This window comes from Helianthus annuus, chromosome 4 (genome assembly GCF_002127325.2).
Source record: "Helianthus annuus cultivar XRQ/B chromosome 4, HanXRQr2.0-SUNRISE, whole genome shotgun sequence".
In the NCBI taxonomy this organism is placed as follows: domain Eukaryota; kingdom Viridiplantae; phylum Streptophyta; class Magnoliopsida; order Asterales; family Asteraceae; genus Helianthus; species Helianthus annuus.
Window position 1 is genome coordinate 174,349,143 of NC_035436.2, and position 18,093 is coordinate 174,367,235.

An 18,093-nucleotide genomic window follows, 5' to 3' on the forward strand; every position below is an offset into this window, starting at 1 on the left:
CTTTTCCTATAAATACCCCCCCTTTTGGTTAAAAACCCACAAAATCTGATCTAAAGCTCTAAGTTGAGGCCTTTGCTTCATACCTGAGCTCCTGGATCGAGATTTGCTTTCGGGGACCCTTCGTAAGTGTTCTTTCGTTCTTTTATCGCTTTTCGAGTGCTAAAGTCAAACTTTGTTTGACTCTCTGCGTTGACCAGCTTATGGTCAACACGAAGTTCGTTGGAACTTCATAACGTGAGCGTGATCACGATGGTTATAGTCCATAGTGACTATACCTACTGATTACCACGTTATCTAGGCTCAGTGACGAGTCGTAGTTTCGGCCAAAATGCGCATTCTTGCGTATTTTGTAGCCAAACTACTCGTGGGTATCAAAACCGTTTGTTTTGATACCAAACCTGTTTTCTAAACTTAGTTAAGCATGTTCTAACATGCTTAGCTCGTCACTTTTAGTATAGTGCTTATATAGGGTCGTAAGGTAAGCAATCTAAACAATCGCTTATACTTTCGAACCCGGCCCATTTGGTCGATCGTTAGGATCCGACTAAACACATTAGGTGACCATAGCTGTATAGGGAATAACCTTCCGAGGTTATACCTTATGGTCACGACGTTAGGTGTTCCAAACGCGTTTTACGCGAACGACGCGTTAAGGTAGCATAAGCTACCTAAACGGGTCGTAATGGGTCGTAAGCACTTAGGTTAGGTTTCATTTTAGTATGAAGGCTTTGTTAAACCATATTACACGAGTCTCCATACTCGTTTGGTTTACAAACCCTCATTCTATCCAAATCCTCCGATTTAGGTCCGGTATATTAACATAGTTACCTATATTAGGTGCCGTTTGATATCCGTGATCTCTAGCATTATTTGGTTGTTATACAAGGATTTCAAAGCAATCTCAGGTGAGTACATAGAACCCCCCTCTTTTACTGTTTTCCAAACTGTTTTGGGGTGGAACGCATGTGCCTACTTGTTACTTTCATGCTTTCATATCATATGCTTGTTATGTTCAATAGTACATTTATAGTACACGATTTCATTACATTCTATGCTATGTATGCCCATTGTGTGCGTACTTAGTACATTATTTTACATTACATTTTATGCTATGTATGCCCATTGTGTGCGTACTTAGTACATTATTTTACATTACATTTTATGCTATGTATGCCCATTGTGTGCATACTTAGTACAATTATTCATCACATGCTCACATTTTGGTATGACATTTGGTTTGTTCAAATGATATAATGTACATTCATTAACATTAGCTACGCCACTCGTTAGTAGGTAATGGTACCATAAGACTTGACAACTCCCATTCCTGAAATCCCGGGTTTGTTTGGATTGGAAGGAATGACCGAATTCGATAAACAATAAACATATAGACCTTTAATTTGTTTAAAGGTCTAACACCACAGTCACAAAGGCTTGGATGTATGAATTTTCACAATACCGCATAAATCTTTGTATCAGTATAGCATGCAATTGTTCCACAAAACATAACTTTGACTTAAACTATGTTTAATTCAATACCCTGTTTTTGTGCATTTTTACCTATGGCCTAGTTGATATATTTCACATGCCATACATGATATTTTGGATACACATTATATGATTTACATTAAACATAAACAATTTGACATTGATATACACATTTGGTGGTTTACATTAGACAAGAACATTTTGATATGGTTGATGCGTGTCAGTGTGTATATAATTTAGATGAGTAATTAAGCCCTTTTTACACTTTTAGCCAAGTTTTAAATTTATAAAACACGATATTCACTAACACTAAACACACATATGGGCAAGTGCACCCATCGTGGACGTAGTATAGTGTTGGTAAGATACCGAGGTCGTCCAAGGACACAAGAGCTTTTAATACCGGTTTATCCTCAACGTCTAACCAAATCAAAAAGTTAGAAAAGTGTTTTAAACTAAGAAAAATAAAAACTAACTAAATGCTGAAAAATAAAATAAAATAAAAACAGATAGACAAGATGAATCACTTGGATCCGACACGTGTATTAGTATAACCTTTGATTATTTTCGCACTTTTGCACTTGTTTAAGAGATTATCTTAGTTATTGTAGTAGGCCCCTCTTTTGAAGGCGACGTTACCCTCAACCCAGTAGTTTGAGTCAGCAAGGATACAATCCTAAAGGGTCGGATTATTGAAAGATAATGAATTAAGTTATTAATGCAAATTATGGTAGGCCCCGCTTTTGGCGGTGACGTTACCCTCGGCTAAGTAGTCTGAGTCAGCAGGGATACAGTCCTAAATAGCCGGGTTATAGTATTAATAGTAGTTAGCTTATGAGGGGGTCAAAGAGTTTGGATCCCCGCCATCCAATACCTATGGGCATTGAAGGAGATCCTACTAAATTTGACCCAGGTCCCAAGCAGGACCTCTAAACGCTGAACAAGGGCAAGACCCTTACCAAACCGTTCCCTTAACCCCCGACCAGGTAGCCAACATACCTCCATATAGACCGTGGAGATATGAATGGTGAAAATCTTTTATTTTATATAGACAGTAAAATAATGCCAAGACACCACGGACAAACGATAAGGAAAGATCACCTTCAACATAAGTAACTAGTTATTAAAGTCATTAATACAAAACCAAATAAAAAGTGCAAAAGATTAAAAATAAAAAGTATTATACTAAACACTTGTCTTCACCAAGTGATGTAAGAGACTTAGGCAAACATGGCCTTGATTGTCAAGAACTCTTACGATCAATCTTGGATCCCGAGACGACTCACACACTCTACGATGGACAATGGATGATGGTGGTGGATGATGGTGATATGGTGGTGGTGGGTGGTGGATGAAGTGTGAGAGAGGTGGTGTGCCAAGGGATGAGAGAGAATGAAACCAAGCTCCTCTATTTATAGGCTGGACAGAACGCTGGACACGGCCCCGTGTCCGCTGGACACGGCCCCGTGCCCGTCTGACACTCTCTCTCTTCATTAATTGTAATTGCGAATTACAATTAATGCGCCTGCTGTACTTTCAACACGCCCCCGTGCTCGCTGGACACGGCCCCGTGCCCAGCAATGGAAGCTTCTACTGGTTTGTCTTATCTGCTGCTTCCTGGGCACGCCCCCGTGTTCGCTGGACACGGGGCGTGTTCAGACTCTATTTTCTTCTCTTTGTCTTGGGAGGTGCCGTTGAGGGTTCGGGCAGTCCACTTTTGTTCCTTTTCTTGTATTTATGGTAGAATTAGTGGTCTTTTTGCTTCTTTCGTGATTTTGAGCTCATTTCATCCTGAAAATACAAAAGGAAGACAAAAACACTCTTTTTCCAACATTAGTACTTAAAAAGGGTTAGTTTTATGCCTTAATTGATGTGTTTTATATGTTGCATTTTACACACATCAAATACCCCCACACTTGAACTTTTGCTTGTCCTCAAGCAAAACTCTTTTAATGTGGCTTACACTCCCAAATGGAATAGGTAGAAGAGAAGTTTTTTTAGCTTGTCCTAGAGTGTCGGGAATCCAAGGTTTGTATAGGTTTTATTTTTATTTTATTTACAATCATATTCGTCATGATTTATTTTGAACTTTTCATAAGATAAACTATTTATTTGGGCATAACATGCCTTATCAAAATTCCATTTATATACAAGTTCACATACCTCACGGGAGATCACTCAATCACTCGGCCGAAGGTGTATATTTAAGTGAATCGCTCGAGAGCGGCACGGACTTACGTTTTCCATAGGCTTGCCAAGCGATCAATCCTCCTCCTTTTTAACTTTTTACCTTTGTAAATATCAAGAGGACTTTTGGGGTGAAGGCTTGGGTTTAAAGGTGGGTGGTTGGTTAGTGGTTAGTAAAAAGGGCGAAAATCATAACAAGTGTCGGTTTTCATAAAATACCTTATTTTTAGTGACATTTATTTTTGAAGTATTTCTCCAAACAAGCTTTTGTAGCTTTTATTTGTTTTTGACTTCATTATTCATATTTTTATTTATTTTTTTTTATTTTTTTTATTTTATTTATTTTTTTTTCGTCACGTAAAGGGTATGTTTATGAAAAACCGAGCTTGTTACTAAAATAAGGGTGAAAAAATGAAAAAGGTTTTTGGTGGGTAAAAAAAATTGTTTTGGGGGTAATGAAATGAAAGGTTTAGGCTCAAAGGGGTTTTTCTAGGGGGATTTTGGGTAGGTAAAAAAAATGAAAAATAATGGTTTTGAAAGAAAAATAGTTAGTCCTAATGCCTCCATCATTTACTTACTTGGGTTTAAGTTGGTAAGGACCGGGAATGTATCGTCGTGGCAAGTTCTAGATTTGTAAAGACCGAGCGGCTATTCACACAAGAAACGAAAAATGAGCATTTAATCTAAATATGTATATTTTTATGCTCAATAAAGGCTCAAAACTCACTTTTGTGGGAATGGGTTTTTAATGTGACCAAGCATATATAATCGAATTTTTAACTAGACTTGTTATACCGTTTCATAATTTTCTTATGTTAGTTCTTTTTATCACGACGCTATCGGTTGTAAAATAAAAAAAATATAACCCTTTTATAACTTGTTATTCCCAACTTAAACTAAGACAAGTAAATAAAAAAAATGAAAAAGTTTTTGAAAAAAAATTTGGGGTGTTTAGCGGTTCCAATAGAGTTTTGTGTAAGGCTTGTTTTAGGATTTTGCAAAATTTCAAGGTTTTAGCATTCCCCCCACACTTAAATTACACATTGTCCTCAATGTGTCCAAAAATAAAGTTTTTGGTTGATTAGAATATGTAAAAGTGTGTTTAAAAACAAAGATTTGTGTTACTGGTGTTCTGGACACGGCCCCGTGTCCATTGGACACGGCCCCGTGGTGAACTGCCAGTAACGAAAAACTTACAGAAGGTGGACACGGGGGCGTGTTGGGTGAACACGGCCACGTGTCCGGCAAAAATCTGCAGGTCAGTAGCCAAACAGCAGAACTGGGAGATGGGCACGGGGGCGTGTCGGCTGGACACGTCCCCGTGTGGACAGTCTGTTAGCCACAAAAATAGGTTTTTCCCCCGGTTTCTTCATCCTAGGGCTGCAAGTGCCAATGTTTAGCACTCTAACCCTTGCATTGCACCTGTTCAATCATTCAATACCATCCAACCAAGCACGAACCATCCTAATCTTACCATTGTCACATATTATCCAAACATAAAGTAAAAACAAAATAAAGATAAAAAGAAAAGAGTTAAGGAAAGTAAATTGTTTGACAAATGGCACGCAGGCCATGAATTGTTCGATGGATAAGAAGGGTAATCAAACCTGTGGGCTCATCACCAGCTAGCCCCTTGTTCCTCCCAGCTTCCTACTCCATATCTTCATCACTATCTCCACCTCCGCCTCCCTGCCTTGCCATGTACTCCCGGATGCTACCGATATCATCTTGTATATCGTTGACGCTGCGTTCGATAGCTCCAACCCGGAGGTGTGTGTTGTTGGCGAGGTTGTAGGTGTTCCTGGTGCAAATGAGGTTTTCCTGCAAAAGATCATGTAAACTTTGGAAATTAGGAAAACCGCCTCCTTGAGAGGAGGATTGACCCGGATCGCCTTGGGGAGGGTATTGATAATGTGGAGGTGGTGCATGAAGAACTAGAGCCTCTTGTGGGTTCCATGCGTAGCCCTGTGTCCTCTGAAAGCTCACCGTCCCGTCCTCCGCTTCATAGAGCAAGTTCATGGCTCGGCAGATATGATAATCAACTCGTCCCGACCATGGACTCCTTTCGAAGGACTTCGGGATATTCGTGAAGTGCTTGAAAAGACGGTACACCCATCCCCCGAAGAAGATTGGTGTAGGAGCAGAGGCAAGGCGGTTCAAGTGCATGTTCCGCAGTAGGAGGTAAGGAACATCGAGAGGCTTCCGGTTGTGGATGCAGTGAAGGACAACCAAATCTTTTAACCCAACAACGCCACTACTGTCATGGCGTTGGCTCAGCGAGTACGTGAGGAGCCTGTGGATGTAGCGGTATAACGGGTCCCTCAGTTTGGTGCTCTTTGTGCTGCTTGGGTTGTAGATCCCTTCACCGATTTGAGCCCATGCGGCTTGGCGTTCAGTTGCGTCCAAGTCTCGCAATCCCCCGGTATTCTCTTCATTCCCCGCTTCTTTATCTTTGTACAGCCCAATGATTGATCCGAACTGCGCCATGGAGGTTCTATAGGTCGTTCCTCCACATCGAAATTCGACCGCCTCGTGATCAAACGGTTCGCATCTCGAGTTGAAGACGAACGTACTATAGAACTCCATTGTGCATTGATGGACTGACCGAAGTCGGGCAGTCAATGCGACGTGCAGTGGACCCGTCACTATGTTGTTGAAGCGGTCCAGTTGGTTTACCATTGTCAGCAAATCAGTACATGCCCGCCTTGGATACTCTTCGGGCCTTGTTTGCAGGACCTCGTAGCGAGCCCTGGCGTCAAGTTCGCTGGCATTAAACCGTGTGAATTTAGACATCTGAAAATAATACAGCAAAAGTTAGTGCGAAACATTGGTAATTCAGGTTGAAAACTGCAAACAGTGGGCTGGACACGGCCCCGTGTTCAGCGGACACGGCCCCGTGTCCAGGCGTCTGTAACACCTAATTTTCATTTTTTCGTCCCGGTTTCGAAAACCTGAAAATTTTTAGCCTAGTAGCAGCGGTTTCCCCCGAAAATGAAACCCTAAGTGTCATTTTTCCAAAATCAAACCATTTACCCTTTCAATTTTGTGTTTTTCGGTTCAAGAACAAGGGTTTGTGTTTGTAGTTGGAAATCGGACAAATCTATCAACAATACATGTCTATTTACTTCCTACTACTCTACTCTAAACTACTACTAACAATTTTCATCAAAAATTTTGAGTTCGATCCGGATGAACATGAAGAACCCTAGATTTCCCCCAATTTTTGATGTTTTAACTACATGCAAGTAACTAATCTAACTACTAAGAAGGATAGAATCATACCTTGACGTCGTTAGGTTCGTTGGTGACGTTCGAAATTTGCAGAAAATCGCCTCTAACCAGAGAGTTTTCGGCGAAACGGGGCGTGTGGAATGGTGTAACTGATAGAAAAAGAGGGTTTTATCCCGACAGTCGCCTCGACACGGCCCCGTGTCCAGCGGACACGGCCCCGTGCCGGGTGAAGTTTTTGAAATTTTTTTTTTTTTTTACGTGTTCGTGTGCATGCCCCTTATTTCCGAAAAAATGGTTAGATGATTTTACCGGTTTTGAACGTATACTTACCTGTAACATGTCGGGTATGAGTTTATTCGTTGACCGTTTGAAGTGCGATTTCCTCTTCCTCATCCTCAATGGATCCTCTGTAGAGTTTCAGCCGTTGGCCATTGACTTTAAATGGTGTCCCATTTCGAGTTTTAATTTCTACTGCACCGTGTGGAAAAACATGGGTGACTGAAAAAGGTCCCGACCACCTAGACTTTAACTTACCAGGAAACAATCGAAGTCGCGAATTAAACAATAGAACTTGGTCTCCAACCCGAAATTCATTAGATTTAATATATTTATCATGCAAATTTTTCATTCTTTCTTTATAAATTTCGGAGTTAGAATATGCATAATTCCTAAGTTCTTCTAATTCGTTTATTTGACAAAATCGATTTTTACCGGCAACTTCTAAGTCTAAGTTTACGTTTTTTATTGCCCAGTAGGCTTTGTGAGCGATTTCTACTGGCAAGTGACAACTTTTTCCATAGACGAGTTTATATGGGGTTGTGCCTATAGTGGTTTTATAAGCGGTTCGAAAAGCCCATAAAGCGTCGTCTAGTTTGTCGGCCCATTCTTTTTTATTTATTCCTACGGTTTTCTCAAGTATTCGTTTTAAACCTCGATTAGTCACTTCGGCTTGCCCATTTGTTTGAGGATGATATGCTGTTGAGACCCGGTGATAGACCCCATACCTTGTTAATATTTTTTCGAGTTGATGATTGCAAAAATGGGTACCTCTATCACTTATTAATGCTTTTGGTGTCCCGAAACGAGAGAACAACTTTTTCAGGAATTTTACCACTACTCTTCCATCATTTGTTGGAAGAGCCTCGGCCTCTGCCCATTTAGACAAGTAATCGACTGCCACAAGTATATATTTGTTTCCCTTTGAAGGTGGGAAGGGTCCCATGAAATCGAGTCCCCACACATCAAAGATTTCACAAACGAGAATGCCATTTTGAGGCATTTCATTTTTGGAAGAAATATTACCTGATCTTTGGCAGGCATCACATGTCTTTACAAGGTTTTGTGCATCCTTGTAAATGGTCGGCCAGTAGAATCCCGAATCAAATACCTTTCTTGCGGTACTTGCGGCACCATGATGTCCTCCGTATGGACCTTCATGACAATGACGGAGTATTCTTCGTGCTTCATTACCATGGACACACCTTCGGATGAGTTGGTCGGCACACATTTTGAAAAGATAGGGGTCTTCCCAAAAGTAATGCTTTACATCAGCAAAGAATTTTTTTCTTTGATGATGTGGCCATCCTTTGGTGACTATACCGCTGGCTAAGAAATTAGCGTAGTCGGCATACCATGGTTCTTGTCTGCTTTCCATCATTTCCAGGGACTCTGTGGGAAATTTTTCGTTGATTTGCTCGTCCCTGGTTGTTTCCAAAGCTGGGTCTTCTAAGCGTGAGAGATGATCCGCAGCAGTGTTTTCTGCTCCTCTTTTGTCCTTGATTTCAATGTCGAATTCTTGGAGGAGTAGAATCCACCTTATCAAACGGGGTTTTGCGTCTTGCTTCTTGAAGAGGTACCTGATGGCTGCATGGTCTGTATAAACTATTGTTTTAGAAAGAACAAGATAAGAACGAAATTTATCAAAAGCAAATACCACCGCTAGTAACTCTTTCTCAGTAGTTGTATAATTTTCTTGTGCATCATTTAGAGTTTTACTAGCATAATAAATTGGGTGGAAATGTTTTTCTTTTCTTTGTCCCAAGACTGCTCCAACAGCAAAGTCGCTTGCATCGCACATGATTTCGAAAGGAAATTTCCAATCTGGTGCTATCATGATAGGTGCATTGACTAGCATTTCCTTGAGGGTTAGAAATGCTTGATTGCATTCCTTGTCAAAGATGAAGGGTGCATCTTTTTCAAGCAATTTTGTTAGAGGTCTTGAAATTTTTGAAAAGTCCTTGATAAACCTTCTATAGAATCCGGCATGCCCTAGGAAACTTCTGATGGCTCGCACGGAGGATGGAGGAGGTAATCGAGAAATAGTCTCTATTTTTGCTCGATCAAATTCCATTCCTTCGCTTGAGATTTTATGCCCGAGTACTATTCCCTCTGTTACCATGAAATGGCATTTTTCCCAGTTAAGGGCGAGATTAGTCTCCTCACATCGGGATAGCATTCGTTCAAGATTATCGAGGCATTGATCATATGAGTCTCCAAAGATGGAAAAGTCATCCATGAAGACTTCCATGGTTTTTTCAATCATATCATGGAAAATGGCGACCATACAACGTTGGAATGTTGCAGGTGCATTACATAGACCGAATGGCATGCGTCGATATGCAAAAGTTCCGTAGGGGCATGTGAAAGTTGTTTTCTCTTGGTCTTCTGGTGCTATCGGTATTTGAAAGTAACCTGAAAAACCATCTAAGAAACAATAAAATTTATGACCGGATAATCTTTCTAACATTTGATCAATGAAGGGTAAAGGAAAGTGGTCTTTCCTTGTTGCTTCATTTAATCTCCTATAATCTATACAGACTCTCCATCCTGTGACGGTTCTCGTGGGTATTAATTCATTTTTCTCGTTAGTTATTACCGTCATACCTCCTTTCTTTGGGACTACTTGGACGGGACTTACCCACGGGCTATCGGAGATAGGGTAGATTAGTCCGGCGTCGAGTAGTTTGATGACTTCATTTTTAACCACTTCTTGAACATTGGGGTTCACTCTTCGTTGTGGTTGAATCACCGTTTTGTAGTCATCATTCATTAGAATTTTGTGCGTGCACATGGAAGGACTTATTCCTTTAATATCTACAAGCTTCCAAGCGATCGCATTTTTGTGTTTTTTAAGTAGGTTAACTAATTTTTCTTTTTCTATGCTAGTTAATTTAGACGAAATAATTACAGGTAAACTACCATCTTTGCCTAGAAAAGCATATTCCAAACCTTTAGGGAGTTCTTTGAGCTCAATGGGTGGGTCTTTAGGAGACACCTTATTTTGTGGCTCGTCTAGATCAAGAACTTTAAAAGTTTGTTCTATGGCTACCTCTTCATCGACAAAGTGGTCTTCTTCGTCGGTTGTATCGGGCGGCTCAGCTTCATCTTCAATTAGGGGGTCATTATTGCCAAAAGGATATTTCATTGAGCGCTCAAGATCTATGCTCCTTTTGAATGCCCCTAATTGAAGAGGTAGATTGTTGAATTTCCGGTTTTTCAAAGCTTTGTGAGTTTGTACAAAAGGTTTTCCCAAGACTAGGGGGGCATCATCTAAGATGACGAAGTCGGTTGGGATTACCATTTGATTCGTTTTAACCAAAACATCTTCAACTACACCGATTGATTTCATTACTTTTCGGTCGGATAGAAAAATGGGTATTTGAAGTGGGGTAAAATCACTAATACTTAACTTTTCAAAAATGTAGTTAGGCATTATGTTAACACAAAGATCTTTATCAATAGTGATATTGCTAATAAACGAATTTTGAAAGAAACATGGAACCGGTGTGATGTTAATTTCAAAAGGATCTTCTTTTATTAGCGAGGTTTGATCATTAGTTAACTTAACACTTACTAAGTCATTGATTTTAGCATTAGTGTTTAACTCTTTTAAAAACTTGGCATGAGGGGTTATTAAACAATGATTTTCGAAAGTAGGTGACAAGAGAATAATTTCCTCAAAATTAGACTCTTCTTGAATTTTAACATTATCGGACTCACCATTTTCGTTGTTTAACTCATGTGTCTGTTTTTCACTTTCTTGTTCTTCCATTTTTACACTTTCAACTATCTCTACGTTATTATCATTTTTTAACTCTTCTCTTGCGCGGGATTCCTCTTCCCTTGCGCGAGATTCTTTTATGCAACGTTCGATAGTTTTAAGTTGTTCTATTATCCTATTAGTTACTTCGGTGAGATTGAAAGAATTTGGATCCTCAAAGCTTGAATCCGGTTGTTCGATCCTTGGTTCCTCATAGTACTCATATGAAGTAGATGGTTCGCACCATTGTTCTTCATTGTAAGTGTATGATGGATAAGGGTCGAAACTTTGTTCTTCATAGTACTCATATGAGGTGGGTTGTTCACGCCATGGTTCCTCATAATAAGAATATGAAGGTGGTGGCTCATATCTTGAGTCCTCAAAGTATGAGTATGAAGGCTCATACCTTGGTTCGTCAAAATATGAGTATGAGGGAGGAGGTTCATACCTTGGGTCTTCATAGGATGTGTATGAAGTTGATGGCTCGTACCTGGGCTCCTCATAATGGTTGTATGAATTGGATGGTTGATATGAAGTATCATATTGAACCGAGCGTGCGTTACGACAATTAGTGCAATAATTACCTCTATAATCATCCTCATCATAGGTGTAGTTGTAACCTCTTGAGTATTGATCCATAGGAATCACTCAACAGATCACAACTGAGTCTCGGGACCAGAAAACAAAAATAAGACGGAAATAGAAGCTGGACACGGCCCCGTGTTGAGTGAACACGGCCCCGTGTTCAGGGACTGTATCTGGGCGTTTTAATTAAATTTACTGGTCACGTTGAGCACGGGGGCGTGTTCAGCGAGCACGGCCCCGTGTTCAGACTCTGTATCTGGGTATCTACTCTAAAATATGCAGCACGGGGGCGTGTTCAGCGAGCACGGCCCTGTGTTCAGGCTACTGTAAATGCAAAACTAAACTAAAATGCAGAAAAATGCGCGCGTTTTGAAAAGGTTTTGAAAAACTGATTAGGCCGTCGATTTTAAGCTTTCTTAAAATCCTTGTGTCCCCGGCAGCGGCGCCAAAAACTTGATGCGTGTCAGTGTGTATATAATTTAGATGAGTAATTAAGCCCTTTTTACACTTTTAGCCAAGTTTTAAATTTATAAAACACGATATTCACTAACACTAAACACACATATGGGCAAGTGCACCCATCGTGGACGTAGTATAGTGTTGGTAAGATACCGAGGTCGTCCAAGGACACAAGAGCTTTTAATACCGGTTTATCCTCAACGTCTAACCAAATCAAAAAGTTAGAAAAGTGTTTTAAACTAAGAAAAATAAAAACTAACTAAATGCTGAAAAATAAAATAAAATAAAAACAGATAGACAAGATGAATCACTTGGATCCGACACGTGTATTAGTATAACCTTTGATTATTTTCGCACTTTTGCACTTGTTTAAGAGATTATCTTAGTTATTGTAGTAGGCCCCTCTTTTGAAGGCGACGTTACCCTCAACCCAGTAGTTTGAGTCAGCAAGGATACAATCCTAAAGGGTCGGATTATTGAAAGATAATGAATTAAGTTATTAATGCAAATTATGGTAGGCCCCGCTTTTGGCGGTGACGTTACCCTCGGCTAAGTAGTCTGAGTCAGCAGGGATACAGTCCTAAATAGCCGGGTTATAGTATTAATAGTAGTTAGCTTATGAGGGGGTCAAAGAGTTTGGATCCCCGCCATCCAATACCTATGGGCATTGAAGGAGATCCTACTAAATTTGACCCAGGTCCCAAGCAGGACCTCTAAACGCTGAACAAGGGCAAGACCCTTACCAAACCGTTCCCTTAACCCCCGACCAGGTAGCCAACATACCTCCATATAGACCGTGGAGATATGAATGGTGAAAATCTTTTATTTTATATAGACAGTAAAATAATGCCAAGACACCACGGACAAACGATAAGGAAAGATCACCTTCAACATAAGTAACTAGTTATTAAAGTCATTAATACAAAACCAAATAAAAAGTGCAAAAGATTAAAAATAAAAAGTATTATACTAAACACTTGTCTTCACCAAGTGATGTAAGAGACTTAGGCAAACATGGCCTTGATTGTCAAGAACTCTTACGATCAATCTTGGATCCCGAGACGACTCACACACTCTACGATGGACAATGGATGATGGTGGTGGATGATGGTGATATGGTGGTGGTGGGTGGTGGATGAAGTGTGAGAGAGGTGGTGTGCCAAGGGATGAGAGAGAATGAAACCAAGCTCCTCTATTTATAGGCTGGACAGAACGCTGGACACGGCCCCGTGTCCGCTGGACACGGCCCCGTGCCCGTCTGACACTCTCTCTCTTCATTAATTGTAATTGCGAATTACAATTAATGCGCCTGCTGTACTTTCAACACGCCCCCGTGCTCGCTGGACACGGCCCCGTGCCCAGCAATGGAAGCTTCTACTGGTTTGTCTTATCTGCTGCTTCCTGGGCACGCCCCCGTGTTCGCTGGACACGGGGCGTGTTCAGACTCTGTTTTCTTCTCTTTGTCTTGGGAGGTGCCGTTGAGGGTTCGGGCAGTCCACTTTTGTTCCTTTTCTTGTATTTATGGTAGAATTAGTGGTCTTTTTGCTTCTTTCGTGATTTTGAGCTCATTTCATCCTGAAAATACAAAAGGAAGACAAAAACACTCTTTTTCCAACATTAGTACTTAAAAAGGGTTAGTTTTATGCCTTAATTGATGTGTTTTATATGTTGCATTTTACACACATCAATGGTTTACACAATAACACTTGACAATTGATTTATACATGAACAACTTACATGGTGGTTGGTTTGGGTAAATGGTTTGAGTAACGTGGCGTATGTAATATGATACAAACATGGTGGATACGCCGCTGGTACTTCCTATATATAAATGTTTGTATAATATTACCTATCGTAGCATTATTTAAATCATTTCAGTATAGACATATTACATTTTATTCAAATAACATCTTCTTCACAAGACATTGTTTTACAAACAACTTATCTTATACAAACTCATTTTTACTCTCATTTAACCTTACATTTCATTTATACATATCATCTGATCTTATCGTTTTTCATATGATTTATAAGACAAAGCAAATTACAAGGTTCATGACTAAACATTTTCACAAACATAAGTCATCAATTCTATTTTCACAAAACCTATGTATCTCACAGGCATTTTTATGCTGACGTACCTACTTTCACATGTGTTTTCAGGAGCTGTCGCTTAGGATGATGATTGTGATACTAGGGCGGACCTGTGCCTTAGAGACATAAAACGAAGATACACTTAGTTTAATTATGTTATAAACTCTTTATTTCCTGTTTGAAGACAATGTAACACGTTTGTTTGATAAATAAAATATAACTTTGTATGCCATGGTTGTGAAACAAATAATTCTGTCTCAACACTCCCCGACGTTTCCGACGCGGTTGCATGTTATACGCGGTCGGGGTGTGACATAAACATTAACGAGCACCGTTATTCGACCACGCATCACATCCCCACACTTGTCTTTTGCTTGCCCTCAAGCAAATCTGTTTTTCACTTTCACGCGGGTCGAACAATGAATACACTCCCCATTCCCGAGACGAAGGTTAAGGTCCAATGTCATGCTAAAGTTCAAACTCTTTACAATTTTCGATATATCTAACGGTAATGTGATTTCACATACACAAATGGTTACCCAAGATTAACCCGCCTGTGAAACCAACAATTCAAGCACATCCCTCACAATGTTCTCTCCACTCGGCTTGTAAATTGGCTAATATTCATAATGTATTAGCACTTCAAAGATTATTCACTCAAAACCGATTAGAACACATACCCGCATAAGCTTGCAACTCAATCATTCTCCACCATTGATCACGAACACTAAGCACAAGTCATAAGGTCTTTATAAGGGTTGTAACGGGGCTAGGCTAAGGGTAGGAATCAGGATATTTTAAAGTGGCTAAGGCGATGAAAATTCGATTTTTATTACAAATGACTATTCTAACAAAACTAACTATAAACACCAATTATGGGGCAACAACTTTTTCGCCTTTTATTCAATCAACTACTAACACTTCTTTTTGTGTTTTTCTCAATGCTTTTTTTTAATTCTTTTTCATAACATTTTCTGATTTTTTTTTGCAAACAATTAAAAGCAACTATACAAATACGACTCCTATAATCGAATTTTCATCACATGGTTTAAAAAGAAAAGGTTTAATGGTTATGGGCTATAGGGTGGTCAAACGAAAGGTTTAGGCTTAAAATGGGCGACTAGGGGATTGGTTTGGGTAAGGATAGATAAATGGTTTTAAGAGAAAAGGTTTACCTAATGCCTTAATCATTCTCGTGCTTGTATTCGGTCTATAGTCTCAAACGTATCAAAAGTTGCAAGTTCTACAATATATGACTAATGGTCCACTCAAACAAAGAAACATAAGTATGTAATCTATGATATAAAAGTGGCTCAAAACCTCACATATCTAAAAAGGTATGATATGTGACATGCATAAAATATTAGTTTCTTAGGCGGATTATTCCCAAATAACCACCCGCTAAATACTCGTCATGCTATTAACTTGAACTTGACCATGACAAAGGACCAAATGGGTTGTGACATCCCTCGTTGACTTAGTTACTTGTGCTTTTAAGATCGCTTTTGAAACAAGATGTTTTGAAAATTTTTTGAAATTTTCCCCCATCCCCACACTTGAGGTAAACATTGTCCTCAATGTGTAGTGTTTAAATGAACGGGTCAAAATCGAAAATTTTTACTACTCCCCCATCCCCACACTTGAACTACATATTGTCCTCAATGTGTAAGAACTAGAGTATTAAACGCACAAGGGATGTGACACGGCTAATTCCCCCAAAATTTCACCCCGGAAAAATAATATACAATTTACATTCCACTTATTTGCTAACTAAAAATCAGAAGTAAAAAGAAACATATGCACCTAATTTCTGAGCTCATTCCTCGTGTGCTCCTCTTCTCTTCATGAAAGTGGTTGTCCCACGAACCCAATATACCTACAAATCTTAACCCTTGTGTAGAAGCATGCTTCTGACAACCATCAAAATTTGTTAGTTACCTAGTTCTACCACTTTTATGAAATTATTACCAAGTCATACCTTATTTTACTTTGATTTATGTGGAAAATAATTTACAACAACAACAAACCTAACTCACTTTCGTAGGATCACGGTTGCATTTAGCTTATGCAACAAGCCCTTTTAAACCCCCCAATAGCTTGGGAGGACGAGAGGTCTCGTGAGGGTTATATAGGGAACACACACACAATGTTCATTTAACTAGGCAAAAATTTAAATTAAACGAAACAAAAATAACGAAAACAAAATAATATACAACAACAAAAACATACCTTGCCTCTACCGTTGATATCTCTCGTTAGGGTTCACTGGCGGGTTCGGCTGGTATGGATAACCAGTGAGGGCCTCAAACATATCCCTGTAGTTATCTAGTGGGCTCGACTCTCCTTGAGGTGGCGGTTGGTAAGGAATCGGAATGAAACTAGAGCCGACTGCCTCGGGCCAATGAGGGGTGGATCGGATGGGCCTTGCGGATGAGGAAAGTTGGGGTAATCGGTCCACCCCGAGTGTTCGGCATACGGGAGACCGGCTTGATAGTCTCTTTGATGGCGCTCCTGATCGTGGAGTATCTAGGCGTTATTAATCGCCATTTGGTTAGAGACAGCCAAAGCTCTCCATCGTCTTTGTTCAAATTCCATTTGTGCATATTGACGCCTAGCCTCGTTTTCCTCCCACGCCCGTCTGTGGGCCCTTTCATCCTCTTGCAACTGTAACAAGCGTTCCATTTGTGACTGTTGTAACGCTTGTTGCAGTTGTTGTTCCTCCATCTGTTTCTCCACCCTCTCGCGAAAGGATGTTTGGAAACCCCATTGCTCTTGCGAGTACACCCCTTGAATGTAATTCCTTTGGTAACCCCCTTGGTTACCACTTTGACGATTGTTTTACGAGGACCCACCTTGACCTCCTTGATTACCCGATTGAAAATTCGGGTTCATTTGATTCGAGGCATTACCATACCAGAAATTAGGGTGATTTCTCAAGCCCGGATGGTAAGTGTTGGAGTTCATGTCATATTGCTTTCGATCCCCATACACTTGGTTTATCTCCTCGGTGTAGTCATTCGACCCCGTTGGACATTGCTCGGTTGTATGCCCAATATCCCCACAGTCTTCACACACCGCAAATTGTACCGCGTTCACTTCCTTCTTCTTCATGCGAGCCATTTCCCGTTCTAAGGTAGAAATTCGATCCTTAGAATCAAGATCGGGAAGCGACCGGGAAATGGGATGTTTTTTTAGCTCTATCGGCCGATTCTTTCTCTTTTGATCGTTTACTCATCCGCTCCAAAAACTCCCAATCATCATCTTCGTGATTGTTCAAGAGAGTCCCATTGCTCGTTGATTCAAGGCGGTTCCATGTGTTGTCGTCTAGACCCCGTACAAAACACTTGACTAACTCCCACTTCTCTATTTGATGATGTGGGCACTTTCGCCTCAACTCCTTAAATCTTGTGAATGCTTCATGTAACGGTTCACCCGATAGTTGGCGAAAAGACCTAATTTCATCACGAGCATCATCGGACTTTGCCATCGAATAGTATTCATCAAGGAAGGCTTGTTGCATTTCTCCCCATGTGCGAATGCTATTGGCCGGAAGTGTAAGGAACCATTGCTTCGCTTTGTCCTTTAATGAAAATTGAAATAGTCGAAGCTTGACTTCCTCCAATGCGAAATTGTGCCCTCCGATTGTGTTACATATAGAGGAGAATTCCGCTAAGTGCGTGTACGGTTCGTCGTTAGACCTTCCATTGAAATGAGGAAGTATGTTGATGTAATGGGGTTTACAATCAAACATCCTCCTTTCACAAACAATTGGTGAATCATTCTCGGTGACCACCGGCCTAAAATGGTCATTCACTCCCCGTGGAGGTTGTTAACGACGATGTGTACCGTTAACTTCTTGTCAATCGGTCTTCGGTTGTCCCTTCTATCACCTCCCCTATCACCTCTTCTTTCATCCCTTTGATTTCTACCTTGGTTACCCCTTTGGTTACCCCCTCCCACGAAACGAGGAATCCGGTTAGGGTTAGCATTGTTGTTGTTGTTGTAAAACC